The 14,466-nt window shown below is 39.5% G+C and overlaps 1 pseudogene; it reads right to left on the minus strand.

Moving 5' to 3' along the window:
• LOC115856560 (brain acid soluble protein 1-like) overlaps positions 1-14,466 on the minus strand; it is a 32,972-nt pseudogene that overhangs the window by 14,977 nt on the left and 3,529 nt on the right.

Raw genomic sequence — 14,466 nt, forward strand, 5'->3', positions numbered from 1 at the left:
TCAATACCTCTAGTAGGTCTTGCATGAGGTCATGGCGAGGCTGGACCTGGTAAGTTCGGTGCACTTAGGGCTGAGTTCTGAAGTTGGACTGACTTGCACAATTGCAGCTCATTTTCATGAAACAGAACCAAAATCCTTTTTAATGCTTTCTTTTTAAAATAGCTCCAGTTCAAGAAAAATTGAGTTCCTCATTAGTTGTAAGTTCCCCTTACTGCTAGCTCAGAGATTGAAATCCACAAATCACTCACCAAACAGCATTAGCGGTGGGCCATTTTGAAGCAGCCTTTTCACAGATTAACTTTATATCTCCTCAAGATAAAGATCATCTGCTAGACAGGTAAGTCCAGTTCTGTTGGGGGCTGGGTGGGGCGGACTGAATTCAGGGCTTTTCTGTAGACTGTAGAGTCAGCTAACAACTAGGTTCTGGCCACCAGCTCGCAGCCAGCTGGACAACAAATCACTTTCAGCCACTGCCCAACAAGCTTGGATTTAAACCACTGACCAATAGGTCAAAGATCCTTTACTACATCTTGGCTCTTCTACACCACACTTTCATCTGTCATTGTTTTGCCCCAGGCCCAATAATTGGATGAAAAGAAATTTGATTAAGCGTAAGATTTATGAGGTTCTACATTGAGACAAATTGTAATTCGATATAAGCCCATTCTCGAAAAAGGGCTAGAATATAAACAAAGTTCTTTACTCTTTTATCTATACCTTTACAAACACATGCATACACGCATGCCCATACAAATATCCATACATACTGTTTGTCAACTTGTCACTCAGAAAGACTAATGACAATTATTCACCTTGAGCATTTGGCAGATATAATGGGACAGTACTTTGGCAGTGATCAAAAATCATCTTCCTTTATGGTTCTTAATCAAAAATGTATTTCCCATTGACTAACCCCAAGAAAAGGTTATCATCTACTTCTGCCTGTACTTATTTCAGTACTAACAAGAGATTCTTTTCTCTCCCATCCTCAGCAGTGCAGAATTACCATCATTCCAAAGACCTCTTTGGGTTCCTTGATCAGAAGAGGCATTTAACAATGTCATCCATGATGTATTGCGTATTTAATTGTACTATGCAGCTATTCAAAAAGCATTCAGAAGTAATCATTTAGCATTAATATCCCAGGGCAATCCAAGGTCACAGTACATTAAAAACTAATTCACAGTGGTTCAAGAATGCATTTTTCATGTATGGAGTAACATAATTCTTTTATGATAAAAGTGATAGCGGTGTTACAGAATGATGAGATATAAGATATTCTGAATATCCATCATTGGACCTACTGGACAAATGGCAAAGTCAGACCTTTGTTGTTCTCATAACTCAACACACCACTAATCTGTATTAAACACCACTGACCTTGTTAACCTTTTATATGACTGACCACATTTCAAGGAGAAACAGTACCTTATTTATTATCAGAGACAATACAAATATTCAATATTTATTGTGATCATTTCACTCTCATATTTTATTATCTCCTATTTTCTATGGTCATTCTAATATCTAAAATTTCAACACATCTATAGGTAAAGGCTGTCTAGCGAAAAATTATACACACACATTTATGAGTGTGTGTATGTATTTTATCAACTTTCTTACAGGAATGCTATGGAAGATAAAATTATTATAACTTCCATAAAATATCTACCATGCTAAAATAATACTTTCCTGAGGCAACCGGCCCTCTACACAATGAAGCTTGGGCAGGCTCCATCCTCCAGGACCTATCATCTCTCACACTCCACACCATTAGCAGTGCTGTACTACAATTTGCTGCCATTCAGCAGGCAACATATGAGGAGTTATTTCAGCAATTCACAGGCAATATTGTCATTTGTTAATATACTAAACTCTGCATTCAAAAGTACCAGATTACCTTACCAGTCCACTGGTGTTATTTTTCCTATTTCTTTATATTTCACATCCCCAAATCCATCTTCCAAATCAGTCCATACAGATTGGATAGAAGTCAGAAGTCTTATCCTGTTCAGAGGGTCATTCAAAACTATTAATAAGCATTATCATAACCTGTGTTTAGGGCACTATTCTAGGTGCTAGGTATGAGTTGAGGTTGGGCATATCTATATGGAGACATGATACTGAATTTATAAAACACAAATAAAATACAGGCAGACCTCATTTTATTGTTCTTTACAGATATTGCTCTTTTTTTTCAAATTAAATGTTTGTGGAAACTCTGTGTTGAGCAAGTCTATTGGCACCGTTTTGCCAAAAGCTTTTGCTCACTTCTCCTCTCTGTGTCATATTTTGGTAATTCTCACAATATTTCAACCTTTTTCATTATTACTATATGTGTTATGATGATCTGTGATCAGTGAACTTTGATGTTACTGTTGCAATTGTTCTAGGGCACCACAAACCATGCCCATATAAGATGGTGAACTTAATTAAGAAATATTGTGTAAGTTCTGACTGATCCACCAACAGGCTATTCCCCCCATCTCTCTCCCTTTTCCTGGTCCTCCCTATTCCCTGAGATACAACAATACTGAAATTAGACCAATTAATAGCCTTACAGTGGCCTCTAAGTGTACAAGTGAAAAGAAGAGTCACATGTCTCTCACTTTAAATCAAAAGCTAGAAATGACTAAGCTCAGTGAGGAAGGCATGTCAAAAGCCAAGATACACTGAAAGCTAGGCCTCTTGCACCAAACAGTTAGCTAAGTTGTGAGTACAAAGGAAACATTCTTGAAGGAAGTTAAAAGTGCTACTCCAGTGAACACACAAATGATAAGAAAGCAAAACAGTCCTATTGCTGACAAGGAGAAAGTTTTAGTGATCTGGATAGAAGATCCAATAGCTACAACATTCCTTTAAACAAAAGTTTAATCCAGAGCAAGGCCCTAACTCTCTCCAATTCTATGAAGGCTGAGAGAGGGGAGGAAGCTGCAGAAGAAAAGTCTGAAGCTAGCAGAACTTGGTTCATGAGGTTTAAGGAAAGAAGCCATTCCCAAAATATAAATGTGCAAAGTGAAGCAGCAAATCCTGATGTAGAAGCTGCAGCAAGTTATCCAGAAGATCTAACTAAGGTAATTAATGAAGGTGGCTACACGAAACCAACAGATTTTTCAATGTAGACGAAACCATCTGACATTGGAAGGAGACTCCATCTATGAATCTCATAGATAGAGAGGAGAAGTCAATTCCTGGCTTCAAAATTTCAAGGATGGGCTGAATCTCTTGTTAGGGACAAACACAGCTGGTGACTTGAAGTTGAAGTCAAAGCTCATTTACCATTGGAAAAATCCTAGGGCTCTTAAGAATCATGCTAAATCTACTCCTCCTGTGCTCTATAAATGGAAAAACAAAGCCTGGATGACAGCACATCTGTTTATGATATGGTTTACTGAATATTTTAAGCCCACTGTTGAGACCTACTGCTCAGAAAAATATATATATTTCTTTCAGAATATTACTGCTCATGCACCTGGTCATCCAAGACCTCTGATGGAGAAGTAAAGTGAGATTAATGTTGTTTTCATGCCTGCTAACACAACATCCATTCTGCAGTCCATGGATCAAGGAATCATATTGACTTTCAAGTAATATTATTTAAGAAATAACATGTCATAACGCTATAGCTGCCATAGATTGTGATTCCTCTGGTGAATCTGGGCAAAGTAAATTGAAAACCTTCTAGAAAGGATTCACCATTCTACATGCCATTAGGAACATTTGTGATTCATGAGAAGAGATCAAAATATCAACCTTAACAAGAGTTTGGAAGAAGTTGATTCCAAACTTCATGGATGACCTTGAGGGGTTCAAGACTTGAATGGAGGAAGTAACTACAGATAAGGTAGAAATAGCAAGAGAATTAGAATTAGAAGTGGAGCCGGAAAATGGTACTGAATTGCTGCAATCTCATAATAAAACTTTAATGAATGAAGAGTTGCTTCTTATAGATGAGCAAAGAAAGTGACTTCTTGAGATGGAATGTACCCCTGGTGAAGATGCCGTGAATATTATTGAAATAGCAACAAAGAATTTAGAATATTTCATAAACGCAGTTGATAAAGCAGCAGCAGTGTTTGAAAGAATTGACTCAAAATTTGAAAGAAGATCTGTGGATAAAATGCTACCAAATAGCATTGCAAGCTACAGAGAAATCATTCATGAAAAGTCAATCGGTGCAGCAAACTTCACTGTTGTTCTAAGAAATTCCCACAGCCACCCCAGCCTTCAACAACCACCTCCCTGATTAGTCAGCAGCCACCAAAATCGAGGCAAGACTCTCTACGAGCAAAAAGATTATGACTTGCTGAAGGCTCAGATGATGGTTAGCAATTTTTACCAATAAAGTATTATTTAATTAAGGTGTGTACATTTTTTAGACATAATACTATTGCGCAATTAATAGACACAGTATAGTGTAAACATAACTTTTTTATGCACTGGGAAGACAAAAAATTTGTGTGACTCACTTTATTGCGGTATTCAATTTATTGCAGTTGTCTGGAACCAAACTCACAACATCTTTGAGGTATGCCTGTACGAGATTTGGCAAGTGATAACAGAAAACTGGAACAGGCATTGTATGACTAATAGTCAATGAGGAATGCAGATGCTCAAGTGTGAATTTGGAAGCAATAATATCACTGGTCTCCACCTGTCCTGTCCCTTGACCTCCAGGACAGCCATATTATAGCTCCAGGAACATATGTTCATGTTTCACCACCCTAGTTGCCTTTCTCCAGACTCCTGAGAAGTTCTTTTCCCAGCACTGCAAGGGGAATGGAGAGTTCTAAGGATCTGATGAAATTTTAAAAATGTATAAGATCTGGGAAACTATCCCCAGGTTGAGCAATGGGATAGATCCTTAAACTATTATAAATCTCTATTTTCAAACAATTTTAACATAAAAAGCCATCTTTGGGTGAATTAAGGAAACCAGTCATTCTGATTGCCGGTACTTTACATAGAAAGCTCTCTGCATTCATTTAATTGACTATCACCTTTCCTAGTTCTAGTCAGTAAATCCAGAAGCCAGTGGAACCTGGGGAATTCTTCAAACACTTATGCAAGTTGCTTTGGCCTCTCAGCCTCTTGATGATGAAAAGTAAACCATTTCTTCCTCCTTCCCATTCTTTCTTTTTTCCCTTTGTCTTCCTCTTATCCAATTTTTTATGAGTGTAAGACTTGGAGAACTAGAAAGATTATACCAAATTCAAAACGGAAGAGGCTATAAGAAATGGAATAAAATATGGTGGGTTACCTAAAAATCTCTCAAAGGAGTCACTGCTACATTAGATCAATCTCCCACATTGTTTCCACATAGCCAACTTCTCCATCACAGATCCTTGGGAAAGCCAGTGACATTGACTGATAGAGAATCGTGTAAATCTAAGATTAGCATTGATTGGAGTCTGCATTTTAGCATTTCTTATTTGGAGAGTATCGTAAATATACACACCCTGGCTTTTCCCATCCTCCTGTCAATCAACAGTCTTGGACAAATCTTATAGTCTTAGACATATACTGGCCTCCCTCATGAACAGAGCAAGGGAAGCAGGATTTACTAATATAATAATTTCCTTCTAAAATGAAATAACTCTTCTATAATTTCCTCAGGCACATTTATTGTTATCTTCACCCCCCCATCAACAACGTTACTGTCATCAACATCTCCATGTGTCTGCATCCCTAACAAACGATGCAGAGAGATGAGAGAAGAAAGCTAGCTAAGAGTTGCCAGTCCTGAGTTCCAATGTCTGTCACTCTCAAGTTTTCTGATCATATGCAAGTCATATAAACACTCCAGTCTTATTTTTATCATCTCTAAGATGAAAGTGTTAGATAACTCTCCTGTGTCCCTTCTAGATTTAATTTTCTATAATTCTAATTTAAAATGTTATCAATGAACAAAACCTTCCCGGTTGGACAGAAACTATCATGGAAAAATTGATCCAGACACTAATTCTTAAAAATAAGAGGATATTGTTAGTCTTACCTTGAAGATTTAGAAACTGGAGTTCCGAATGGTTAAATTACTTGCCCAAGGTCCGTAAGTTTATGAGTGGTGGGGTCAGTAGTCAAATTCTGATATGGTAGAGCAGAGCCTATGGAGTCAGATCTGGATTTTAATTTTGGTTCTACCACCTGCTATGTGACCTCAGGCAAGTTGCTTGAGTTCTCTGAGCATTGATTTTCTCATTAATAGTATAAAGGGAAATAGTATATCACCTACATCTCAGGATTGTTTTGATTTAACACATGTGAAAAATACCTAGTTAGTGCTTGACACATAGTAGGGTTGCAGAAAGTGTTAGTGTCTTCTCTTGGTGACACCATGTTGCCCATGTGCATCAAAGGGAAGGTAAGCGTTCGGTCTAACACTGAGAAGGTGCTGGCAGCCATTGTTTGTTGTAATGGCTGGTTGACTAGAATTTAATCTCTGTGTCCTACTGCCCTCTTCTGGATATCCAACATCAGATCTGCTTGGGAATTCAGTTTACTGGTCCCATCTAATTGAGCAAACTCTGGACCTGGTTCAATAATGCCCACTCCAGAGAGGCAATAGAATCCAGAATCAATTTCTGGATGCAACAAGTGTACATTGACAAGAGAGCCAAGAGCTAGAAATGATAAGGGATTACTGACTGCCATACCTGGTAAGTCTATGGTATGATGAAGTGGTTTAAGGTGCGGTTCCTTTCATGTGTGTGCCAAGTAGTCTAACTCTGTTTGACAGTTCCAAATCCATTACAAACACTAACCAACATTAAACATGTGTGGATAAACAGACATGAGTAAACAAAAATACACTTTGAGATGGACTTGGAAGGGAACGCTAACCTGTTTGATGTTACTCACACCTCCAGCCTATCTGTTCAGCCATTGGTTTTGAACACTTATTTTTATCCAAGCTTTTAAACATTTAATTGTATTTATTCACAGAAATATAATTCATCTGTTTCTAAGTCGTTTACACCTTTTGTAACAAAGCACTGTTTTGTATTAAGCTGATGTCCAAAAAGCCAAAGACAACCTTCTAAGTATTCAGATATTTAGAAGTTTTTCTTAGGTGAACACGGTGAAATGTGTCAAATGAATTACAAAATATTTGCATTTAAAGTAGTTAGCATATCACAAGATAATGTACAGGTATTCAAAATATTGGAGAGTAAAAAAGAAAAAAAATTTTAAGTAAAAAATATTGGAGAGTAAAAGTCAAATTACATTTGAAATGTACAAAGAGAAATTATAAACATTCTGAAAATAAATCCTTCTATAAAGTGAAGAATGATTTTCTGTGTCTAATCACGCTCTTATTTATGTTTTACAAATCTCTATTATCACACATTGAGTGTGTTAAAGTGGGATCTGCAAAGCAATATTACTTATTAGAAAACAGTAAGAACTGTCCTTGTTTTGACTTCATAGATGAGAAGGAGGGATGGAGTAGCAGCCCATCTCAGGACTACAAGATACTAGACATCTGCTATGTTCCCTTCAAGAACACATGCACACTTTCAGACACACACACATGCACACACACACATGCACACAATTCACATGTCCATCTATTCATTCAGCAAATACTAGCGGCCTATAATTAAGACCCAATTCAAAAATCATCTGATCAAAAAATCCCCAACATGCCTCAACAAAATGAATGACCCTTTTCTCTATTATCCTGCCCACTTATTCATTCTTCTATTATTGCCTTTATTGCATTATGATTATTATTTATATGTCTACCCCTCATCTAGACCAAGAATTCAACAGAAGTATGATCTCTATGTCGTATTCAGATTTTTGTCCCCAGCACCTAACCTGATGCCTGGAACAAGTAGATGCTTCAATAAATGTGATTGTGAAAATCGATAACTTGTTTGAAATTCTCTCGTTGTTTTGTCTGTGTGCTGGGTATTACATATCTGAGTCAGCCAACTTCTAAAACACTTCTCTGCCCACAGACAGCAGCCACATCTCAGTGAATTCAGTAGAAGTGGGTTTTCAGTCACAGACGGTATTCAGTCATAGACTGGGCAACACCTCAGTGAGAACTGAAATATGAAATGGATGTATGGGCCAGATAACATTTCAGGTCCTTCCAGACATGGCCTCCTCTGATTCTAAGGAAATGTGTCCTTTCTCATCTACCTGTTCACCCTCTTTCTACTTTCTGAGAACCCAAGAACCTTCAACGATACTGAATTCCTGAATACCCAAGATGTTTCGCACATACTAGAGAAGCCAAAATGTACTAGGAAGGTGGACTCTGGCCCTGTAAGTCACTAGGGAACTTGGTTAGAGTTCCTCCTCTCTCTCGTCGTCTCCTAAATTCTAAGGTTGTTCATCATTTTTTACTAATTTGCACACTTTCCAGCTGGGGCTCATTCTCTCTCACGTACGTTGGGATTCCCCAGTCACATGGACCCTCCCACCAGCTGTAATCACAGCTGAAACAAGCGCCACTATGCACGAGGTGCTCTGCTCGACACGTTACATTCATGAGGTCATTTTGCCCCTAACAGTCAAGTACACTGTGATACCCATGTTAAAGGATTAAGAAACAAAAACTGAGAACTTTGCCTGATTTCTACCACTAAAGAGTAGTGGAGCTGCAATTCAAGTCCATAGCCTTCCTATTCTGGGATGCAGTAACCCTAACCCCTAAGCCAGTGCTTTTCAGACTTTACTGTGCACACAAATGGTCTGCGGCTCATAATTACAAGCAGGTCCTGATTTAGTCAATCTGGGGAGAGGCCTGAGATTCCGCATTTCTCACAAGCTCCCAGAAGATGGATGTGCTCACCCTCTGATGACTCTTTCAGTAGCAAGACACTGTGCCATTCACACTTCCTAATTTCTGCCATGCCTTTAGGCTTTGAACAGCTAGTTCTTCTTGGTGTCTCCCCAGATTTGGAGCCAACCAAGAAGATAAGATGAGAGCACAGTGGGTGGCTTAATCATTTCTGGCACATGCACTCAGTCCATGAGTTATTTACCCAGCCGACTAACTAGCACCATGACTGACCAGACAGAAGTCAGGTGCCTTGATGTGCCCTGCAAGCATCCTCAGTCCACTGAAGAAGAAAAAAGACAGTCTTGTAACTCATTCCCCTCTGACCTAAACCCATCAGAATTTAAATTTAACTGTCAAAAGCAATATATATATATAAATACATAAACAATGCATGAAGCTATTTCACAATATGTTATTTTAACTATCTACTCTTAAAGCAATTGGTAGTAAAAGGTAAGGGTTTTTTTAAGCTAAGCAAAAATACCAACATTGAAAGAAGATCAGGACAAGCAAATTTAATGACTTAATATGACACAATATAAAATCATTCCACTTGAACAACTTTTAATTCATTATAATGCATATATGCCAATTATGCCTGATTTATTAAGAGAAGTTCAGCAGCACTGGATCCTGATAACATCGGTTGCCATGGCATCCAGCATTTACAAGGACATCTTAAGGATCACAATGATGGTGTTAAGGTGATAAGTGTGACCTTCCATGGATTTAATGATAGATAATAATACTGTCCCATCAAAGAAAACACCTCAGACTCAAGGTAGAGCATATATGCATATATGCAGCTTCTGATTTTATTAGAGATAGTATAAAAGCACCCAGAAGGAAATTGCATCACTTAGAAGAAAGTTTGTGTGTTTGTGTATATATACACACACATATACTTGCATATTCATATATCACAGGCACATACATTTAATTGACTATTACATTAGTCACCATATTCAATTAAAGGACGAACCTTGGGGGAGGGAAGACTAAGTGAAGCACAGGGATTTTTCAGGCAGTGAAAGTATTCTGTATGATACTGTAATGGTGGATACATGACATTATACATTTGCCAAAACCCATGGAACTATACAAAACAAAGCATGAAACAGTGTAAATTATGGACTTTAGTCAATAATGGGTTGATATCAGTTCACTAATGCTAACATATGTACTTCACAAATAGAAGATAATAATGGGAGAATTCTGTGGGGGTGGGTGTGAATCTCTATACTACACACTCAAGTTTTTCTGAAAAATTTAAAACTGCTCTAAAACATAGTCTCCTTCGTAGTAATAATTCCTCCTAGAGGAACCACTAAAGAAAAAGCTCATAAATTAAGATGGTACAGTCAAGAAATAAGTGGTACTGCCAGGTGAGAAATTAAAAATATCTGTCTCACAAACTGGCCCTATTCATTTCTCACTTTCCGTCCCCTTTCTGCATTCCCAACACGCACATGCACACACACAGTGTCCTCATGCTGCCCTGTGCTTGACCAGAGCCTTCCACCATCCTCCTGACAGGAGTCCATCCATATTCCAGACCTTGACTTGCCCATAAAAACATACCCACACTATGCTCCACGGTGAGGACAGGGCTTCTGTCCTCACAGAAATGATGCCAAAGGGGAGAAGGAAGTATTCCAACCACATCATACAAGTGTCGTGTAGACACTTGCATTCACTCTCACCAGATAACGCCATGGTCCCACAGCTTGGCTTAATCAAAGTTGCATGTCTTCAGCAGGCACCCAAGAAACGATTTTAATGGCAAGAAAAGCATCTTTCAGATTCCCAGGTCTGGAAAGGGGATATTTTGAAACATATGAGCCATTTGATGGCTTCAAACCCACCACAACCATCTCAAGAGCTGCTCTCTTTGCCTGTCAGTAGAAAAGGAAGGAAAGTCTACCTTCTACACCAAGCCAAGTACATGTCAATGAAGCTCATCACATGAAGGGAAGAAAGTTCCTCTACATATGTGGTTATTTCATTATGACTGTCCTGCTTTCATCACTGTCACTCCTCTTCTGGTTTTGAAAAACATTCTCACATGTTCCTAAAGGCAATTCTGTTTTGATCTCTGCCCAGGGATAGTGACTGCGGCTTCTGGGATTGTGGAGACAGAAGCAGAAGAAAGTTTGGTGTCAAAGACAGAAGAAGAAAAAGTAAAGGCGAAAAGTGTAGCTATTCATGAGTTAATAAATTGCTCCACATACTTCTCGTAAGGTCCTCCTACCCTTTAAAAAAGATCCTTCTCCTGGGTATTTTCCTTCTGTCCGTATTTCCTCTCCCCTTGAGTACCCGACGACTGTCTCTGAACTTTATAGGAAACATCGACCCCAGTGTTGCCCAGCGTTATTCTATTCCACTTCAGCAAGGAGGCCTGGGAACCAAAATCCCTGAAAGAATGATCTTCTGTCTACAATTATTGTTATAAGTGTTCCTCTGGAACTCACTACTGGCCGTATGGTCTTTAGTTTTATTTGAGAACATTCTTGGCTTGTTTTCTATTAAAGGCAAAGCAGGAAGAGAGCATAGTAAATGAAAAGATATTTCCAGCCAGGTCCTCAGTGAGATTTACTTTTCAGTAAATAAAGTACCCCCGGGAATAAACTGCTCATCCTTTGAGATGTATTACTATAGTTCCTGTCATATCTGTCAATTCAGGAAAAGAGACAATTTGCTAAGTATCCTGTTTCCCTGGAAATTAATTCTTCTGTGAACTGCTTCAACCGCTTTATCCTTTTACCTCCTAGATCAAATATAGACTCTTGGCTTCCTCTTCAGAACCACCCAACACTTCAGCTCCCTCTCAGAGGCTCTCTTGTCCTCTTGACAAGCTGCGCTGTGGCCAGCCCATCAGCCGCTTTCTGGCTTTCCTGCCTGTGCACGTGACAGCCTCAGACTCATTGAAAATGCCAACTGCCTCATCCATTAACTGACTCCATCCCAGAAGAAGACCCAAACTGATTAAACCAAAATGTTTATTCTTTCCCAGAACACCCCACTAGCTCCTTCTTTTTGGCCTTAATAGCAAGCAGATTGTTATCCTTCTTAGTCTTAATTCTAGGACCAAATTAATTCATCTGGGGCATTGCCAGCCAGTTGGCAGAGGGGAAAGACATATAGCAAATCTCATCCTGGTGTTTAAAGCTGCTGCTCAGAAGTGATCCACTACACTTCCATGTATTAACAGTAAAGAATCTGGCTTTGCCCAGAGCCATCTCAACTTTGCTCCCACTTTCTGGGAGATAATCTATGTCCTGCCTCATAGGAATGTCTTCATTTAGGCCAGGGCTGGTTATATGAACCTTAAGAGAGCCAGCAACACCTGGTGGTCTTAAGGTGGGGGGTGGCCATGCCAGAAAAACCAACCATGGGACTTAGGAGAGGTGCTTTCAGTCAACCACCTCAGCAATTAATCAATAAATCATGCCGATGTAATGGAGCCCCAATAAAAACTCTGAAGTCAAAGCTCAGGTGAAACTTCCCTGATTGGTAATACACTATGCATATGGTTTCACATTGATGCTGGGAGGGTGACACATCCTGAGCACAGTGGAACCCTTCCAGACTCTGCTCTATGTGTGGCTTCCTTTGGCTGACTTTTCATCTATATATGTTTCCTATAATAAATGTAACCATGAAAACAATAGCTTTCCTGGAGTTCTGTGAGTCTTTATAGCAAATATGAAAACTGAGAGTAGTGTGGGGAACCTCTGAACTTGCACTAGGTGTCAGAAGTGAGGGTGGTCTTATGTGGACTCTCCCTCTAACCTTGTAGCTGGTATCAGAATTTTTAAGCAGAATTGGCAGCCTGGAGGACTGTGCCCTCAAACTTTCAGTTTGGCTAACTCTGAGTAACTTCCATTCACATTTCTTCAGATAGAGCAAATCCTAGACCACGTTGTCTGAATTCATTGAGGCAGGGATGTATGGTCCTCCCACAAGAAGGAAGGATCTACCACAGTATTTCAGGTAAAGAATTATAAAGACTTGAACTGAAGTGGCACCAGAGTGATGACAAGAAAAGACTAGATATGATAAAACAAAACCAAAATCAAGAAGATTTGGTGGTTGATTGCATGTAAGAGTAATGAAGTTAAAAGAAGTGAGAATCATTTCCACCGTTGTAGATCGTTGGTGATATCATTCACTGAGAAGAACTGGATTGGAGATAAAAGGATTAATATTTAACATGTTAAATTTGAGGATCATTCAGGAAGAGGTGTTTGGTTAGATTGCATTGATCTAGAACTCAATAGAGGAGTGATAGCTAGAGATAAGGGTTTAGAATACATCTCTGAATAGGGAGTAGTTGAGTGAATGAGATCACTAAGGGTATCTAGAATATAAAATGGGGAGGGCTGAGGATGGAATCCCAGGGCAATGCTTTCCAGCCTTTTTTCATGTCAAGACACATAGACATTTGTGCAGCTCACTGGGTTAAAAAGACAAGGCAGATCAAGTCTGCAGGCACCCAGCCTGTAGGCTCTAGCCACTGCAAGGACTGAGGGGGTCACTATCTATGATGATAGGGAAGCTCAGCCCTGCAGAATAAATACATTTAGGTAACTGGAAAAGGACAAAGGAAACTGAGGAAGGAAGGAAATTGGAACAATTGCCATCGTGGAGGCCGGGAGAGGGAAGATTTGTTAAAAGGAACTTCAGAGAGGTTGCATAAAATGAAAACTGAGAAGTATGAGTCAGTCTTGGCAAAGAGTAAGTCAACGATGAATTGAGAGAAAGGGGTTTTGTGGAGAGGTGGTGTAGAATCAAAACTAGAGGGGGGGCTTCCCTGGTGGCGCAGTGGTTGGGAGTCCACCTGCCGATGCAGGGGACACCGGTTCATGCCCCGGTCCGGGATGATCCCACATGCCGCAGAGCGGCTGGGCCCGTGAGCCATGGCTGCCGAGCCTGCGCATCCGGAGCCTGTGCTCTGCAACGGGAGAGGTCACAACAGTGAGAGGCCCGTGTACCACAAAAAAAAAAAAAAAAAACTAGAGGGAGATGAAGGATAAAAGTGATAGAAAAAGATAAAACATGAGTAGAGGTAACTCTAAGGCTGGGCTATGGATGAGACGAAAGACATTGATGATAGCTAGAGTTTGTCATCAGGTGTAGGGGGAGTTTTTTTAAGATGGGCAAGACTCGAGCATTTCTAAAAGATGAAGATGAAGTACCAGCGGAAGAGGAGAAGTTCACAGTGAGGAAAGAGAGAGGGCAGTGATTTGTAAACAAGGATATTCAGAGGATGGGACCCAGAGCCCATATTAAGAGGAGGAAGGACAAAGAATAAAGGAAGGAGGATTCATTAGAGCAGATATTGTTGAGCCATTGGTGCTGGGTGGCAGGCATGTTCAACTCTTTTCTATCTGAAGTAGAAATTTCTGCCACCTGTACAGTATGAAAGGCATGAGGCAAAAGTTCAGAAAATACTATAAGCAAAGGTGCACGTGGTGCTTCAGGGTGGTGTTCCATTAAACTTGGAGTGTAGAAAACCTTGTACCTTCTGTGTGTCTATATCCAAGTGAAGTAAAAAGGACTTACTCTCAGAAAGTTAATTAGCCTCCAAAAAAAAAATCTGTCCTTTTTCACTCCATCACAAGACAATCCTCTGATTCATCACCTCCATTTTCTTCCTACCTCAATCC

The sequence above is a fragment of the Globicephala melas genome, chromosome 17 (assembly GCF_963455315.2).
Source record: "Globicephala melas chromosome 17, mGloMel1.2, whole genome shotgun sequence".
Lineage (NCBI taxonomy): Eukaryota > Metazoa > Chordata > Mammalia > Artiodactyla > Delphinidae > Globicephala > Globicephala melas.